At 39.1% G+C, this 17,004-nt stretch overlaps 1 protein-coding gene across 4 annotated transcripts in view; it reads right to left on the bottom strand.

Annotated features, from left to right (window-relative positions):
- Positions 1–1,481: 1,481 nt before the first annotated feature.
- LOC132403838 (potassium voltage-gated channel subfamily A member 3-like) overlaps positions 1,482–17,004 on the bottom strand; it is a 69,234-nt gene continuing 53,711 nt past the window's right edge. For 3 of the 4 annotated variants that reach the window (XM_059987569.1, XM_059987566.1, XM_059987565.1), the window contains one exon: positions 1,482–2,318. The gene's annotated coding sequence lies outside the window, so the exon portion shown is untranslated. Of the gene's footprint in view, positions 2,319–2,416; positions 2,551–17,004 lie in introns of all 4 variants that reach the window. The other variant, XM_059987568.1, reaches the window with a different exon arrangement.

Raw genomic sequence — 17,004 nt, 5'->3', positions numbered from 1 at the left:
ATGACCACTAGGATAAGGTGAGTGGCAACTGGGAAATTGAGACCCATATTCAAAGCATGAAAATGGAGAGGTATTCAATAATTATTCATTGCCTGTTACTTAACACGAGTCAACAAACTCAGTCAAAGGTCTGTCCCAAAACACAATTACCATCTTTAATTATTACCCCATATTGATATAGACCAGAGGTACCCGATTTATGAGTCCATGGACCCCACAAACCATGGTAATCCGTGTCATAAAAAAAGGTTGGAAACACCTGATATAGAGGGATGAGAATTGGCTGACATGTATATTGTTTTTATCTGTAAGAAAAAACTTTGTGGGCTGAATTTGGAGACCTCATATCATTTTTTTAAGTAGACCTGTGTCCCCCTAAAATGGGGTTAAAATGTTTACCATTCCACACTCACTGGCATTCTGTTGGCTCCATTTATACCAGGTTCTATTGATGTCATTCTAACCTTAAACCCATTTTAGGGATAAATAGAATGGAATGTATAACATGCAAACTCCAAACCAAATCAGCGGGGCCAAAGGATACATTTTTCTGTAGTGCTGTGAGGCTGGAAGGAATAACTTGTTTCTCATCTAGGGTTTACCCACAATAGATCTACAGGTGACAGAGACTGTGATTTCAGTTTTTGCCTATAGCCCTCTAGCTCAATGCTAATGAAACCTAGTCATTTGAATGGATGAGGCCTGCCAACATGACGGTCATGTAAAATCTACTCAGATTAAAGAGAATATCCACAACCTGGGATCTTATTTAGCTTTCATCAGTTTCCAAATAGCCTACTTAAAACATAGGTTGTTCACTTGAAGATACAACAGTTAGCTGATTACAATCACAAATACAATTGTGATATGTGGATATTAGTATTGCAGATATAAGAATTTAAAGTTGAGTACTTCGAAGAAGATTCAGATTAGCTGTTTGCATTGTATGTTTTTCAAGACAATCAGTGACAAGAAAGATAGTGAATGCAATGGGGGAAATAGTGCTACTATTCCTTAATATAAAAACAGAAATTTTGAGAGAAAGGCTCTTCTTTTAAGTTCCAATTTAGGTCCCCCTTTTCTTGCTAATTTTGGACAATAGTTTCTCTGCACAGAGAAACTTGAGAAATCTTGAGGTAATTAATCCTGCATGACTTTGAATAATACAATCAAATAAGCATTGGCCATCACATGTGCAAGGCACTCAATATTCTGGTAACATTGCAAGGTTTCTCCTAATCCCTCATTTTGTTTTATATGCCCAGTACCTATATTGGTATGATAACCTCTCTTCTTTGATTTGTATTTTATAACCAAGGTGTTGTTGGTCATTTCACAGTAACCTCTGGCTGAGGCAAAGATGTTGAGGTATTTGTAGAGGTTTCCAAAGTCCTTCACCAAACAGAAACATATAATAATGTCAAAAATGTATTGGCACATAAATAAAAGAAAAATGAGTGAATACATCAAACTGAGGTAGATGTCTTTAATTACAGTGATACAATGATCTGACAAAAGTGCATTAATAATTTGCAAACAAGATGCATTAGTTCTTTACTAACAAATCATAGCATGTAAAAATGCAACTGAATTTCTCACTGAAACATTTACTACACTGTCACCCTGAACAGGTCTTCCAAGGAAATTGAAATCTATTTAACTAAACCCTATATTTTTATAATTAATATATCACTAGTAAACTCAATCATTTGATATAAAACATATATAATATATACAAAAATAGATATTTGAACAATTCACCCACAAGATTAAACCCACAGTATCAGAACAGTATTTACTGTCCACAATGGATAATAGACCCCACAAATTAAATTTTAGTTTGGATAACTGCAGCCCAAATAAAAGCTCTCAGATTTTTAACGGTTGAAATGATATGTAAAAGGTATATTGAGTGATTGGGATAGTAAGAACATCTATATAAATTGAATTAATTTCCTTGTAATGTACAAGTTCTCCACATTTTGTGTAAGATTAAATTAAAACCAAAAGAAACAGGATTTAAAAGGTGAGAAGAAAAATACAATAGTCAAAATCTGAACATGTACATTTCAAAATGGTGCATGAACGTTAGTTACAGAACAGGATTGGGGTTCTCTCTTAACACAGTAGCAGATACAGAATGTGTGGGATCCATTTTTTCTGACGTGTTTATGTACCTGTTTCTTTTTCTTCCAATTCTACTCTTGTGGTTCAGGCTCTACTCAACATGTTCAGACACATTGATTCAGAATTAGTTATTTCATCCTGGGTCTAGCAGCAGGTGTACAGAAGTGATAATGTATCAAATCATTTTCTTCCTATAAACCAGAAGAGAATACATCAATTTCATGTTATACCGCAATACAACAGAGTACTCTGGCCAAAATACACCAATCCTATCATTCAGTCAACTTACCAAGACATAACACAAGGAAAATAAGCATGTGCGAAGGAAAAGGTTGGAGTAGCACAAATCACTTTGGATCAAGTTAATTGATCAATATTTTCCAATGCAAAGGTCTGATAGGCCATCACAGGACAACCCATTTGCTGAAAATACAATGGCAATAAAAATAAAATCACAATATAACGGAAAAAAATAGACTTCAAAAATTCAAAGAAACAGATCAGCAGTGTGCTTAAAGCTGTATTGTTACAATCACTGCATCAATTATTGGGAACTTCAGCACTAGGCTGAAGCCAAAGGCCTTCAGACCACACACTCTAATGGAAATGAACAATTTTCATTTTATTATGGGAATTACAAATTAGTGGTATCCAATGTTTTCAACACTTGGAATACTGTTTATTATACACGTAAAGTTGTGGTGTTTTCTCCTTCCCACAAAATTTATTAATCTTTCCTTTCCTTGTGATTATCACTGCTTCATATTGCAAATTTTGCATCTAATACATAAAAGATCAGAGGATCTCCAACTGCCTATACTTTCTGAACATTTTAGTATATAAAAGTATTCTTAAAGATTATGTCAAATAAACATATTAAGATCAAAAGGGGCACGTGTCTGATTACTGCTGCCTCTTGCAGTTACTTTTCCCAAGCCAATAGGTTGATCAATACCTCCACCCACTAACCCATCCCTCCACCCAAAACCCCCACCACTACTTTATCATGTTCTGCCAGTCTCCTTATGTACAGACTCTCCAGTGCCTAGTGTCACTCTATATGTATATAAACAATCTTGTGTCTTTATATGTACAATATTGTATTTTCTTTAGTATTGTGTTCTTTATCTTATTGGGTGCAGGGTTTTTTTGTGCTGTATCAGATCCAGAGTAATAATTATTTCTTTCTCCTTTACACTTGTGTACTGGAAATGTCATTAAACAATCTTTAATCTTGAACTCTGAAGTTTTTTATCTTTGTTGTCAATGTCCACTCTGCATTGACTTTTATATGCTCCATTATGTCTGGCATTTCAACCAGCCCACCTCTACCAGTGCTTCCCTCATGCTCTGATGGACATTCCCTTTGCTCTCTTCACTCCTGCCCCTTCGCTGCAGTGTTAAACATGATGGATTTCTCACTTCTTCTTGTTCTGATGGAAGGTCATTAACCTGAAACATTGAAAGTCTTTCTCTTTAGTAAGTCAAGCTAGCAGACATTCTCACCGGCATCTTTAACTTTTCTCTGAAATAGTCCACCGCCCCTACAGGCTGCCACCATCATCCTAGTGCCCAAGAGGCCAATGGTAACCTGCTTTAATGACAAACTCAATGGCACTGACCTAAATAATTATGAATTGCTTTGAATGCTGATCATGAACTGCACTAAACCCTGCCTTGTACAGCTTGAACACCATACACAAGTTTGCTGATGACAACACTGTTGTGGGGCTGTATCAAAGGTGGTAGTGAATCAGCTTACAGGAGGGAGACTGAAAATTTGACTGAGCGGTATAATAACAGCAACTTTTCAGTCAATGTCAATAAGACCAAGGAACTGATTGTAGACTTCAGGAGAGGGAAACCAGAGGTTCAAGAGCCAGTAATCATCAGAGGATCAGAAATGGAGAGGGTCAGTAACTATAAATTTCTGAGTGCCACTATCTCAGAGGACCTGTTCTGGATGCATCATATAAATATAGTTGCAAAGAAAACACAACAGCGCCTCTACTTCGTCAGGAGTCTGCAGAGATGCATCATGTCATCAAAAACCTTGGCAAACTTCTATAGATGTGTGGTGGAAAGTGTGCTGACTGGCTGCATTACAGCCTGGTATGGGAAAACCAATGCCTTTGAATGGAAAATCTTACAGAGGCAATGGATTCAGCCCAGTACATCACAGGTAAAACCCTCCCAACCATTGATCACATTTACATGAAACATTGCTGTAGAAAACAGCATCCATCATCAAAGATCCTCACAACCCAGTCATGTTCTCTTCTCGCTGCTGCCATCAGGTAGAAGGTACAAGTGTCTCAGGACTCGCACCACCCGGTTCAAGAACAGTTAAAACCCCTCAACCATCAGTCTCTTGAACAAAAGAGGATAAATACACTCATTCTATTTCTGGTGTTCCCACAACCAATGGTCTCACTTTAAGGACACTTTATCTTGTGATTTCATGCTTGTTATTTACTGCTATTAATTTATATTTGCATCTGCCCAGTTTGTTGTCAATTGATCCTGTTTACAGTTACTGTTCTAATAGATTTGCTAAGTATGCCTGCAGAAAAAGAATCTCAGTGTTGTATGTGGTGACATGTATGTACTCTGATAAAAAAAAATTACTTTGAACTTCACACTACGTTGGAGCCCTATCAGTTTGCATATTGCCGGAATCAGTCCACTGATGATAACAGTAGCAGCTGCCCTCTACTCAGTCCTGTCCCATCTTGAGAACGGTGTCTCCTATATCAGAATGGTGTTCATTGACTTCAGTTCAGTATTCAATAAATCACCTCTCAGATGATGTGGGTAACTGTCCTTGTCTGTTCTCAACACCTCCAGCGGCAACTGGATCTCGAACTTTTTGATAGAGAGACCTCAGACAGTCCATGTTTGCAGCAACACCTCTAACTCCATCACACCGAGCAATGGCACCTCCCCTACACCCCAGGGCTTCACGCTCAGCCCACTGCTCTTCACACTGCTGACGAACGACTGTACTGCTAGATCCTGCTTTGATCACATCATCAAGTACACTGATGATACCACATCAGCAACAATGATGAGTCAGCTTACAGAGAGGAGATAAAGCAGCCTGTGGACTAGTGTGAACACAACAAACTGAGCCTCAACATGGACAAAGCTAAAGAGATGATTGCAGACTTCAGGACATTGCAGTCTGAACACTCCCTACTGCACATCAATGGCTCCTTCCTAGAGAGAGTTAGGAGAACCAAGCTTCTTGGACTGCAAATCATGGATGATTTCACCTGATCCCTCAACACCACCTCTTTAGTCAAGAAAACACAGCAGTGCCTTCATTTCCTAAGGAGATTGAGGTGATGAGGCTCAACACACCCATTCGAACCACATTCTACCAGAAACTATCGAGAGTGTCTTGACTAGCCATATCATTGTCTGGTATGGGAATTGCAAGGCAACTGACCACAAGACCCCAGAACGGATTGTGAGGATTACTGAGAGACTCATCAGAATCTTTCTCCCCACAATCTAGGACATATACCATAATTCATAGAGCCCTCGACATTGTCAAGGACCCTCCTTTTCCATCCCACAATCTCTGACTTCCTACCGTCAGGCAGAAGGTACAACAGTACGAGAACAAGATGGGTAACAGCCTCTTACCCCAGCATGTGAGACCTCTGAACACGCTGCTACCACCCAGTACACATTATTTATGGCAGCAGCAGTAGCAGTAATACTTCTGTATATTTAACTCTCTATCATCTTTCTGTCCACTTGTACATCTTTGGAATGCTTTTTTTAAAGTGTTAGTATTATCTTGTGTGCTGAATGTGATATGTATACTGTGTTTTGCAGCTTGGAGCTTGAGGAACATTGTTTTGTTTAGCTGTATTCTGTGTATGGTTGAATGACAATAAACTTGGACTTTTGGGATACTACATGACAAGCTATGTAGGTGCAGCATTTCAGGAATTTTTTTGAGATTTCCAGCATCTGCAGTGTTTTCTTTATCAACTTCCTCCCAGTAGAGGGCTGACAGTCGTGACAGTGCTGGGATCACTCTGTGTGAGTCTTGCATCAACACCTGAAACAGTGACTGAATTCAAGCGGCATACTGCCTTGAGGGTGGTCACTCCATTGTACTCCACTGATAGTCAAGCCCTACCCTCATGCAGCAATCAAACTCAATATGTTTCCAACTCTGGAGAAATTACACAAGTGTTTAATTATGCGGAGAGACCTTGGCTAAAAAAACTCATAAAAAAACTATGGAGTGCCTTTCACAAGAGCATCAGAAGCTGAAAGGCCAGGAGCTTGTGTCTGAATAAGAATCCAGACTCTCTGAAGAGTACTGGCAGCGGCAGCAATGGAAATGAAAGTCACCTCCTCCAGTGCTGACTGTGTCTTTTGCCAGGTATCATTCTGAGTGAGTACAATGCTTTATGTACTACTCTGTCAAATGGGCTTTAAATGCCACTGGCAGTATTTATTTCGGTAAAAGACCCTTAACTTCCAAAAATAAGTTTGAGCTTCACATAATGTACCATCCAGGATCAGCTACATAAAGTTGCTGTGCATGTTAAAAGCCTGTAAAATCCCCTCATGGATGTTGCCAAGCAAGCCGCTCCCATAAAATTAACTCACTCATGTGTCCTGTATGTCTTTTTGTTTGAATCTTATTTTACCCATGTAACAAAGAAGACTATCACTTTGTGTTGACTGCAAAAGAATTATGCTCAATTTATACCCATATGGCTACAGCAGTTTTATCCAAGATCTATTTCCTTCTGTGAGAAAACCATTTCATCCTCTCAACTAGCTTCATGAAGATCTGATAGTGAATGTGAAAAACAAACACAACAAACACAAAATGATTGACTTTGCAAGTTAGTCAGCCAACACCTGCAGAATCTGTGTTACATTTCTTTCAACTTGTAGGGTAGACAATGAACATTTGGTAAATCTATAAATAAATAATGGCAAGTGTGCATCTCAATACCAGCTGTATCTGCAGTCCCACAATGAAGTTAATTGGCTAGAATACACCTAGTTGGTAAGACCTGGGACCTGGTAATGAATCAGAATCAGGTTTATTATGTTGTGAAATGTATTGTTTTGTGGCAGCAGTAAAGTACCATACATAAAAAATACTGTAAATTACAATAAGAAGTGTAAAAATATAAATGAGTAGTGCAAGGAGAGGGCAAAATGGTGAGGTAGATAATGGGTGTTGGTGAAAATGTAAAACAGAGCAAGTGTGGTGCTCTCCACAGAGTATCTGAGGCTACATCCACACTACACCAAATAAATCTGTAACTGAAGCTTTTTCTCTTCATTTTTACCCTTCGTCCACACTAAAATGGCGTTTTCGTCCCCCGAAACCGGAGCTTTTCAGAAACGTTCTCCAAAGTGTGTATTTTGAAAACGTCGGATTGGCCGGATCAGTGTGGACGGGGCAACCGGAGAAATCTAAAAATGCTGTCAGACAGCAGCGCACTATTTTATTGTTTTCTTGCAACCTAACAATTTCAGAACAGACGGCAACGAAACTGACGCCAAAAGAGTTAGAAATGTACTCACCAAGTACTTTGACCCATAGCTTACTGAATAAATAAGTGTACTCACTTTGCCCTGTTTTCTGTCCTTGCCCGTATGAAGGTGGTTTACCTATTTATGCAAGTACTTCTCTGACAATAGATGTGTTACAGTCTAATGTAACATTGTATTGAAATACAAAATAACACTGATGCAGACATGTTTTATACATGTAACAAGGTGCTTTATTAATGCAACAGAGTCAGTTAGTTTTTCAATGTTCGTCGTCAGCCGGGTCAACCTGTCCGTGAACTCCCTGTCAGTTGCCTCCGTACACTCCAATAATTTTTTTTCACTTTTAAGTTCTCCTGCGTGAAAGCCAACAGCTGTCCATCCTTTTAAGTTTTTCTAGTCTGTAACTATACAAACACACACTTTTATGGTGAGATTCGACACCAAACATGTCGCTTGTTTTCGGTAGATGTGTCCTGCGCATGCCCAGTAGGAGGAGATTCGCCGAAACCTCCATTTCAATGTGGATAGAGATATTTTTAAAAACACATAGTGTGAATGCCTATCGTTTTTATGCAAAACCAGGGTTTTCAAAATTATCCAGTCTAGTGTGGACGTAGCCTGAGATCTATCTGAAAAAGGCAAGTGACTGGTTTCAATTGGGTTGATGATCTGTTAATAAGCTCTACACAGCCTTTGTGGAGGAGGACATTTCCTCCTGATACTTTGTGTGCTAGAGAGCCTTCAATATGTCCAAGTCATAATTACATTTGAAGCATTGGTTTAACCTGCACTTATCACCAAAGGATACATGTGCTAGGAATGGCAGCTCAGCAGATTTTAAAGGGCTATTACCCACTAGCATTCAAAGGTTCGAAGTATATTTATTATCAAAGAATGTATAAATTATATAACCTTGAAACTGGCTTGCCAACGGGTAGCCACAAAGAAAGAAGCCTGCAAGAACTCAATCAAAGAAAAAAAATAAAAGACCAACACCCGATGTGCAAGTGAAAGGGGAAAAAATACAAATCATGCAACCAATTGAAGCAAACCGCAACATTCTGAACCAAACTGACTCCTCAGATCCGAACACCAGAGTAGGCCCAAAGCCTTGCTTATCAGTTCATCATAGTAGCGGGCACAGAGCACAGCAGCCAGGCAGTCTTCATAGCCTTAGCACCATGGAGAGAGGAGTGACCATCGCAGAGAGCAAGCAAAATTGGCCCTCACCTCGGACACCAACACTCTGACTTTTCAGTCTCTCTGGACCGATGTTTAAATTGAACAACAACAGAACAGCAAAAGGCTCCAGCACCCTGAGAGAGGAGTGGACGTCATGGACAGCGAGCGAAATCGGCTACATAAACTAAATAAATTTAGTGCACTTTGTTGGAGGACATGCGTGCTAACACCTGTTCCTAACATAAATTACCAAATTAAGGGTAGGTTAGGAGGTTTATTGGCCACCATAAATTGCCCCTAGTGGTTGAAACTGGGGGTAGGTGGGAGAGATGATGGAAATTGGGGATAATATAATAGGATTAGTGTAAATGTGGTTTCTTGGTCATCACAGATTGGATGGGCCAAATGGCCTGTTCCTGAGCTGTTGCCTCTGTGTGATCTATAGGTTTATTTAATCTGCAGGAAGAATGAGTACATGATAAGGCAGGCAATACCACAACAAGATGAGATGGGAAGACCACAGGAACACATTACATACTCTAAGTAGAGGACATCCCTCATCTTGTACACCTCCACCCAAAAGGTATTCCAATGCCATGTGCAAGAAATATCTGCTTTTCCTTCAATCTCTGAGCTATCCTGAAGGACCTATCATTTCAGACAGCACCCACCACAACCACATGAGTGGACATTACATAGACTGCTCTGCAAAAATTACTTTTGATTCAGAGTTTGGTAATCCCTCAGTGCTGTTTTAGCACTTCCAGGCTAAATGAGAATTCTGAAGATGCTGGAAATCTTGAGCTATGCACACAAAATGCTGGAGGAACGCAGCAAGTCAGGCAGCATCTATAGCGGGGTACGTGAGTCGTGATGAAAAGTTTTGACCCAAAACACAGACTGTTTATTCCCTTCTGTCCATACTGCCTGGCTTTCAGCATTCCTCCAGCATTTTCTGTGTATTTGAGAATTTAAACTAGACTTTAAATTACACTTCTCATTATCACAGTACTCACTCAGTGACTATTTTCCTCATGTAATCTAAGTAATCCTTGGCTAGAGCAAGTTCATTGTCAAATCCATTAAAGAAAGAAATGAGGATGGAAAAAAACAAGATTTTTTTTAAATCGTTCATTTTCTGGGAAACTGTACACTGGTGGCAAGTCCAACGTTTATTGACCATTTCTAGTTGTCCTTGAAAAAGGGATGGTGAATTGTTTTATCAACCCCTTCTGGTAAAATAACTCCCACAATGCTGTAGGTATGGGGCCTACACCCATTGATGATGAAGAAATGGCAATATATTTCAAAATGAATCTCAAGGTTATATATGGTGTACTTTGACAATGGATTCACTTTGAGCTTTGAGCTTTGAAATCAATACATTTGCAACTTGGAGAGAAATCTGCCAGTGGTGGTTTTCCCTGTACCGAAAATTCTGTCCCACTTGGCGGTGGGGTTTACAAATTTAGGAAGCATTTTCCTTGTAGTCTAAGCAAGCTACTGATGTACATCTTGTATGCGGCTTCCACTAAGGCCACCATGCATCTTTGTGGAAAAAGATGATGGGGTGCCAGTCAAGTGGGTTGCTTTGTTCTGGACTTATGTTCCTTGAGAATTGAAACATATTTAGGCAAATGGAAAATAGAGTGGCATGTACTTAGGCAAATGGAGGGCCAACAGTAGTATAGCAATTAGCGTGAGACTTTCACAGCTCAGTGCATTCCAGAGTTCAGAGTTCAATTCTGGCACCATTCTTTAAGGAGGCTCCGTAGGCCCACCCCATGGAATGGATTGGTGTTCCCTGGGTACTCCTGTTTCTTTCCATGGTCCAAAGATGTACTGGGCAGGTCAATTGTTCATTGTAAATTATCCCCATCATTAGGTTTGGGCAAAATTGGGGTTGTGGGGTTGCTGGGGCTGTGTGGCTCAAAGGGATCGAAGGCCCTACTCCGCACAGTATCACTAAATAAAAAATAAAATAAATAATCCTTGACATTCCCTAATTTGTGTCTTGCAGGTGGTGGAAAGGCTTTGCAATCTAAGGAGGTGAGTCATTTACCACAGAATACCCAACCTCAGATCTTCTTTTATAGCCATAATGTTTATTTGGCTGGTACAGTGGAGCCTTGGGTGTTGATGACAGCGAATCAGTGTTGGTAATGCCACTGAATGTCAAAGTTAAGAGAGAAAAACAGGAAAGAAAGAGAAAAAGTTTTTTTTTAACCATAGTTTATTTTTATTTCCAGGGTGCTTGTTTGGTAGCGTTACTGTTCGAGTCATGTGAAAGAGGATTTCTCAGGCTGAAATGAACAAGCCTTAATTTTGGTAAGTTTAGTTTATACGTATTATACAAATATAGAAATTTCAGATAATTGATATACAATTGCAGTGGTGAGCTGGGGAGTTTAAATAGAGAATTTATTGGCATGGTACAACATATTGAACAATTGGCACATTTTGTGTTTAACCATGCATATTTCTAGTTTGAGTTGCTATGCAATTTATGCCTACTTAACAGCTTGGATAATTAGCCTCACAGTTCCTAGATAGTAAAATCTGCAAAGAGAAACCAAGGAACTGCAGATAATAGAAATGTTCTAGGACATCTTCGGTAAATCCTTTCCTTACAGCAGAACCAGTAACACAGTGGTGTACAGTCGAGAGGGAACTGTCCTGGGAGTCTTCAACATTGACTCCAAAATCTCATGGCATTCAGTTAGACCTGGCTAAAGAAGCCTCCTAATGATTACTATTTGCTGCCCTCACTCTCCCCTCTTCTGGCTAATAAGACAATCAGGCACAAGAGAAGAATTATACCATTTATCCCATCAAGTCTGCTCCACTATTGAACAATGAGGGATTTATTTTCCCTCTTAACCCAATTTTCTTGCCTTTTCCCTGAAACCTTTGATGCCCTAACTAATCAAGAAACTATCAAATTCTGCTTTAAATGTTCCCAATGACTAGACCTCCACAGCCAAATACATTAACCCTTTAATTCCAAAGATTATTATTGTAAGCCTCCTTTAGGCCCTCTCCAATGCCAGCACATCCTTTCTTAGATATACGGCTCAAAGCTGCTCACATGCTCTGATGCTCTGACATCATTCTAGCAATAGTATTGAAGATGTGCTCCTCAACTTGCCATACTCTTGTGTAACACGCTGTAATGGCTTCTCTGTAATGTTTCACTGCTAAGGCTAATGAAATGGCTTCTCTGTAATGTTCACTGCTGAAGTAACAGTTCCTCTGTAGCAGCAATGTTTGGGGTTAGGGCTGGAGATAACAGGACTGTGATATGCATGTTAGCCAATCAGGATTTTGTTGCCCAGTCTTGTGAATCTGGAATCAGTTGATTTCACGGGCTCTTGCCAGAGAAAGAGAGAGGTGAAGTGAGAAGATGCGAATGGAGAGATTTGGTAGACCGCCAGACGGGGTGGACTCGGAGCGAGGGTCTGAAGGGCAGCGATGATCAGAGGAGGTCGATGGTGAACGATCAGCCTATGAGTGAGCTCCATCTTTGTGCACAGACTGCTTAATAAGATTGGGCCTTTTTTTTCCTTTATTTCATTTCTCTACTAGCCATATAGTCAAAGTAAGAGTTATAAAGCTTAATCATTTAATCGCATATTGTGTACTGTTTGTTATTTTGGGGTACTGATTTGTAACAGGGGACACATTGCGCAGCATCCACCCAAACAAGATTTCTTAAGTTTGGCCAGGTCCTATATTAAGCCACTGGGTGAAGTGAGAGTTACACTTGGGCAAGCTGTTGCAGTACAGATCCATCACTGGCTTCTGTGTAGTAATGTGTTAAATTGCCCACATCTATCCCTTCCACAAAAAGCAGGACAAGCCCAACCTGGCAAATTGCCACCTCATTACTCTTGGTCAGCAGCAAAGTGAAAGAAGGGATACTCAACAATGCAATCAAACAAACTTTCTTATCGACAACCAGCTTGCAAACGTTCAATTTTGGTTTTGCCAAAGTCACTCAGCTCTTGATTTCATTCCAGCTTTGGTCCAAGCATAGACAAAAGAGATGAATGCCAGAGATGAAATGAGAGTCAACAAGGCAGCGTTTGACTGAGTGTGGCATCAAGAAGCCCTGGTTAAACTGGAATCAGAGGAAAACCAAATGATTCTAAAGACATTAGCCTTTAGTTAAGCGGCAATTTGGAGAACATGGGACACTTACAGTTAGAAGAATATGAAATCAAGTCACATGATAAAAATATCCAGATTTATGAGAGGCCTTCATAAGGTAATTCAGAAAAAAATGATCACTGTTCAGCAAGTTAGTAACCAGGAATATGGGAATACAGTGGATTCTGGTTAATTGATCCATCAGTTAATCAGGTCAGATGCTTATTTGGGACAACATTTAAATAATAAAAATGAAAGAAAATAGCTTTGACTTCCTTTGTTTATTTGGGATACTATGCTGCTTAATTAGGGCAGGGGTTTGTTGCCAAACTGTTTCTAACTAGCATCAGTCCTGTGCACTTGTGTGCCTGTTAGAGACTACACCATGCTTAAAGTGAACAGTTTTCAAATAGCGCCAGTTGCATGTGCTTATGTTCAAAAAGCAGTGAATTTTTTGGTCACTGATAGTTGGCGAGAAATAAGCAGTAAGATAATTTAGAACTGTTTTGCTTATCGTGGTTTCAAGCATTCAGGCATGGAGACACCAGAAATGACAGGAGTAAAAATGAAACAATTTCACTGCTTCAACAAGTTAGAAACTATGAAGAATTTGAAGGCATCGCCAATCATTTTGAATGTTACAATATAAATAAAGACTTGGGAGATGCAGTCGTTGAAAGGATGGCAACAGTTCATTATCTGTACCAGGTGTCAGCACTGATTTTGTTCATTTACAGAGAATCAAAAGAACATGGATGATATTCTTCTATCGATAACTATTAGGAACTAATGCACAGTTTTATAGTGCTGTAATGGCATTGGTAGTGTTCTAATTTGTTCTGTATTGTATTGTATTTAAATACATAATTTGCTTCTCAGTTAAATGGTAGTTTTTCTTTTTTTATACCTATTTACTATTTCCATGAAACTTTGGCTAATTGGGCCAAAATATGCTGGTTCCGATGTGTCCCAATAAACCAGAATCCATTGTATTAGCCAAATTTCATAAAGGAAATAGTCTAAATTTCACCAGCAGAAGTTTATAAGGAAATGAATGACTGATCAAAAACAATAAAGTAGGCTGAATCAGTCATCATTTCAAGATTCAAGATTGTTTATTGTCATAAGCAATCCGACAAGGAATTCCTATCCATGCGGAATAGAATCATCCCATCAAGCGAAAACACAGATTCAGCATCTTAACGCTAAGTGAATATATCTGTATATTTGAAGGAAAAGAAGTGCATGAAGAAAGGAGGAGGAAATGTGACTGCGGTAAGGAGATAAAATTCATATGATGAACAAAATTATATTATATTATGCAAAATATAATTAACAGAAAAACATTTAAATGATTAGAAAACCAAGTAGGAGGGGTTCATCACTCCTTAATCCTCCTGCATTTATCATGCTCAGTTGCAGGAAATCAGCCCCTAGAGTTCTAATTACCTTTTCCCCTCTAAACTGACTGATTTCTTTTTTTTGGTCTGTGGGTGCGCCTTCTCTAGAACAATGACAGTGATTCAAGAAATCTATCTTGTCCCACTTCCTCTTTTCTCAAACTGCTGATATTTTTTTCATTTCCCTTTTATTTCAGATTTACAGCATCTGCTAAACTTTGCTTATGTTTGTTTCTCTAAATGTTGGCCCTGAGTTCATCCAGAATAGGGAAATGCCTCAAAGGCTGCTCTTCTGATGAAACATTAATACTGAGCGAGGTGCTCAGTGTAAGTGCTGAAACACTGTGCAGGTATTAATAGTAAAAATTATTGCAAAGTATCACCATATCAGTATAAAGACATTTTCTTACATGGACATTAACATACGCATTAAAATACGTGCACAGAAATGTAGAACAGGATAATTTAACCTTCTCTTACCACTAGTTATACTGTGCCTTTTAGATTCTTTACTAAAATGCACCATACTAACAATGTGTACCAGTCCTAAGCAACTGTACTGTATATAAACAATTATTTTTGGCAAAGATCTTTTCCTTACCAAAACAAATCTGCACAGGAAGAGATTTTATATATGGAACAAAATTAAAAGTGCAGTGCCAGTCATTTATAGATGTTGTATTTTTGTGTCATGCCACATGACATACTCCCTGGAGATCTTCTAACAGTATTTCACAGAGAAATGTCATTGGACACTCTTAAAAAAAAGAGTCAAATCAGGATTGGGCCACAGAATGCTTCATATCAGCAAACTACTTCAGAACTAAAATAATAAATTAGATAAAAATGTTCAATTTATTCTCCTAATTGTTTAATTTGTGATGTAGAGCACATGCATAATCATGATTCACATAGTACAAATTATAAGGATAAAATAAGCTCTTCATAACGAGGTCAACGTGGAGTCACGTGGACTGACCTCTGCATAACTTGTGCATGAACTTGCGAGAAAAACTCAGTGTCTTCAGCAAGGTCAGGTAAATTACAGCCAGTGACCCCTCACTCATAGGAATTCAGTCTGATCCAGATGGGGTACATTTTATTTGTTCATTCTCCCATTCATGAATTTTATTTAGTGAGTTGTAAAGATGAGTACATAGCATTTACAGCTCGTAAATGTTTTTCTTCAGTGTCTGGGTGAATTCTCAGGATGCTGGCAGTAGTGTGTCCCCAGCACTTTAGCTTTCACATCAGTCCACGGCCTCCTGTACTGCTTCAATAAGGCCACACTCAGATTAGAGGAGCAACACCTGATGGCAGGCACACCGATTTCTCCAACTTGCAGTAATTGCCGACCCCCCTTCTCCTTTACCATTCCCCATTCCCATTTTTCTCTCTCACCTTATCTCTTTACCTGCTCATCATCTCCCTCAGGTGCTCCTCCCCCTTCCCTTTCTTCCATAGCCTTTTGTCCTCTCCTATCAGATTCCCCCTTCTCCAGCCCTTTATCTCTTTCAACAATCTCCCGGTTTCTCTTATCATCTACTACCTCGTACATCTTCCTCCTCTCCCCTCACCTTTTTACTCTGACTTCTCATCTCTTTTCCCCAGTCCTGATGAAGGGTCTCAGCCTGAAGCCTCTACTCTACTCTTTTCCATAGATGCTGCCTGGCCTGCTGAGCTCCTCCAGCATTTTGTGTTTTACTTAGCTTTCACATTGATGTTTTGATCACATGATCGCGTGTACAAGTGCTCACAAACCCCACCCATCACACACACCAACACATATGCACACATAAAACTGAATCTTAGGATTGCATATGGCATATGCACTTTGATAATTAATTTATTTTGAACTTTGAACATTTAGATTTTTGTAAATCTCTGATGCATTTTTCAGTATGTTTGAAATAATATTGGAACATGAGACAGTGACATTATTTTTCATCAATTTTCCAGCTGGTCAATTGCAAATTAATTATACAGACACAAGGTACTACAGATGCTGGAATCTGGAGCAACAAATAATCTGCTGGAGGAACTCAGCGGGAATTTATTGCTGGAAATTAATTATTTTGTTTTTAGATTAAATTCATCGATGCTACCCTCCCAGTGTGCATATGTTCCAAACAGAGAATTAAGTTAAAAATCAGTTTTATGGCCTCCTTTTATGAACTGCAGCCCCCTGAACATTCTTGCTGCTGCAATTATTAGCTTTCTCGTGGCTGAAACAGAATGCACTTTGTCCAAAGCTAATTATCTAATCACTCCTTCCAAGATTAACATGAACCCATTCTCTCCAAAGTTAAACTTTGCATTTTTCCTCCTGGCAATGAAACTGTACACCTTACAAACAACATGGATTGCCTTTCTGGTTAAATACACACTGATTACAACCAAAGCAATTTTTCTACATACTGTTTCTGGAGTCAACATTACATAGATTGCTTTCAAAGTTAAAACATTGTGCTATCACAAACAAGAGAAAATCTGCAGATACTGGAAATCCAAGCAACACACAAAATGCTGGCGGAACTCAGTAGGACAGGCAGCATCTATGAAAAAAAGTACAGTCAACATTTCGGGCTGAGACCCTTCAGCAGGA

The sequence above is a fragment of the Hypanus sabinus genome, chromosome 13 (genome assembly GCF_030144855.1).
Source record: "Hypanus sabinus isolate sHypSab1 chromosome 13, sHypSab1.hap1, whole genome shotgun sequence".
Classification (NCBI taxonomy): Eukaryota; Metazoa; Chordata; class Chondrichthyes; order Myliobatiformes; family Dasyatidae; genus Hypanus; species Hypanus sabinus.
The sequence above is the reverse complement of the archived record's forward strand: the minus strand, read 5'-3'. Positions and strand labels throughout refer to the sequence as shown.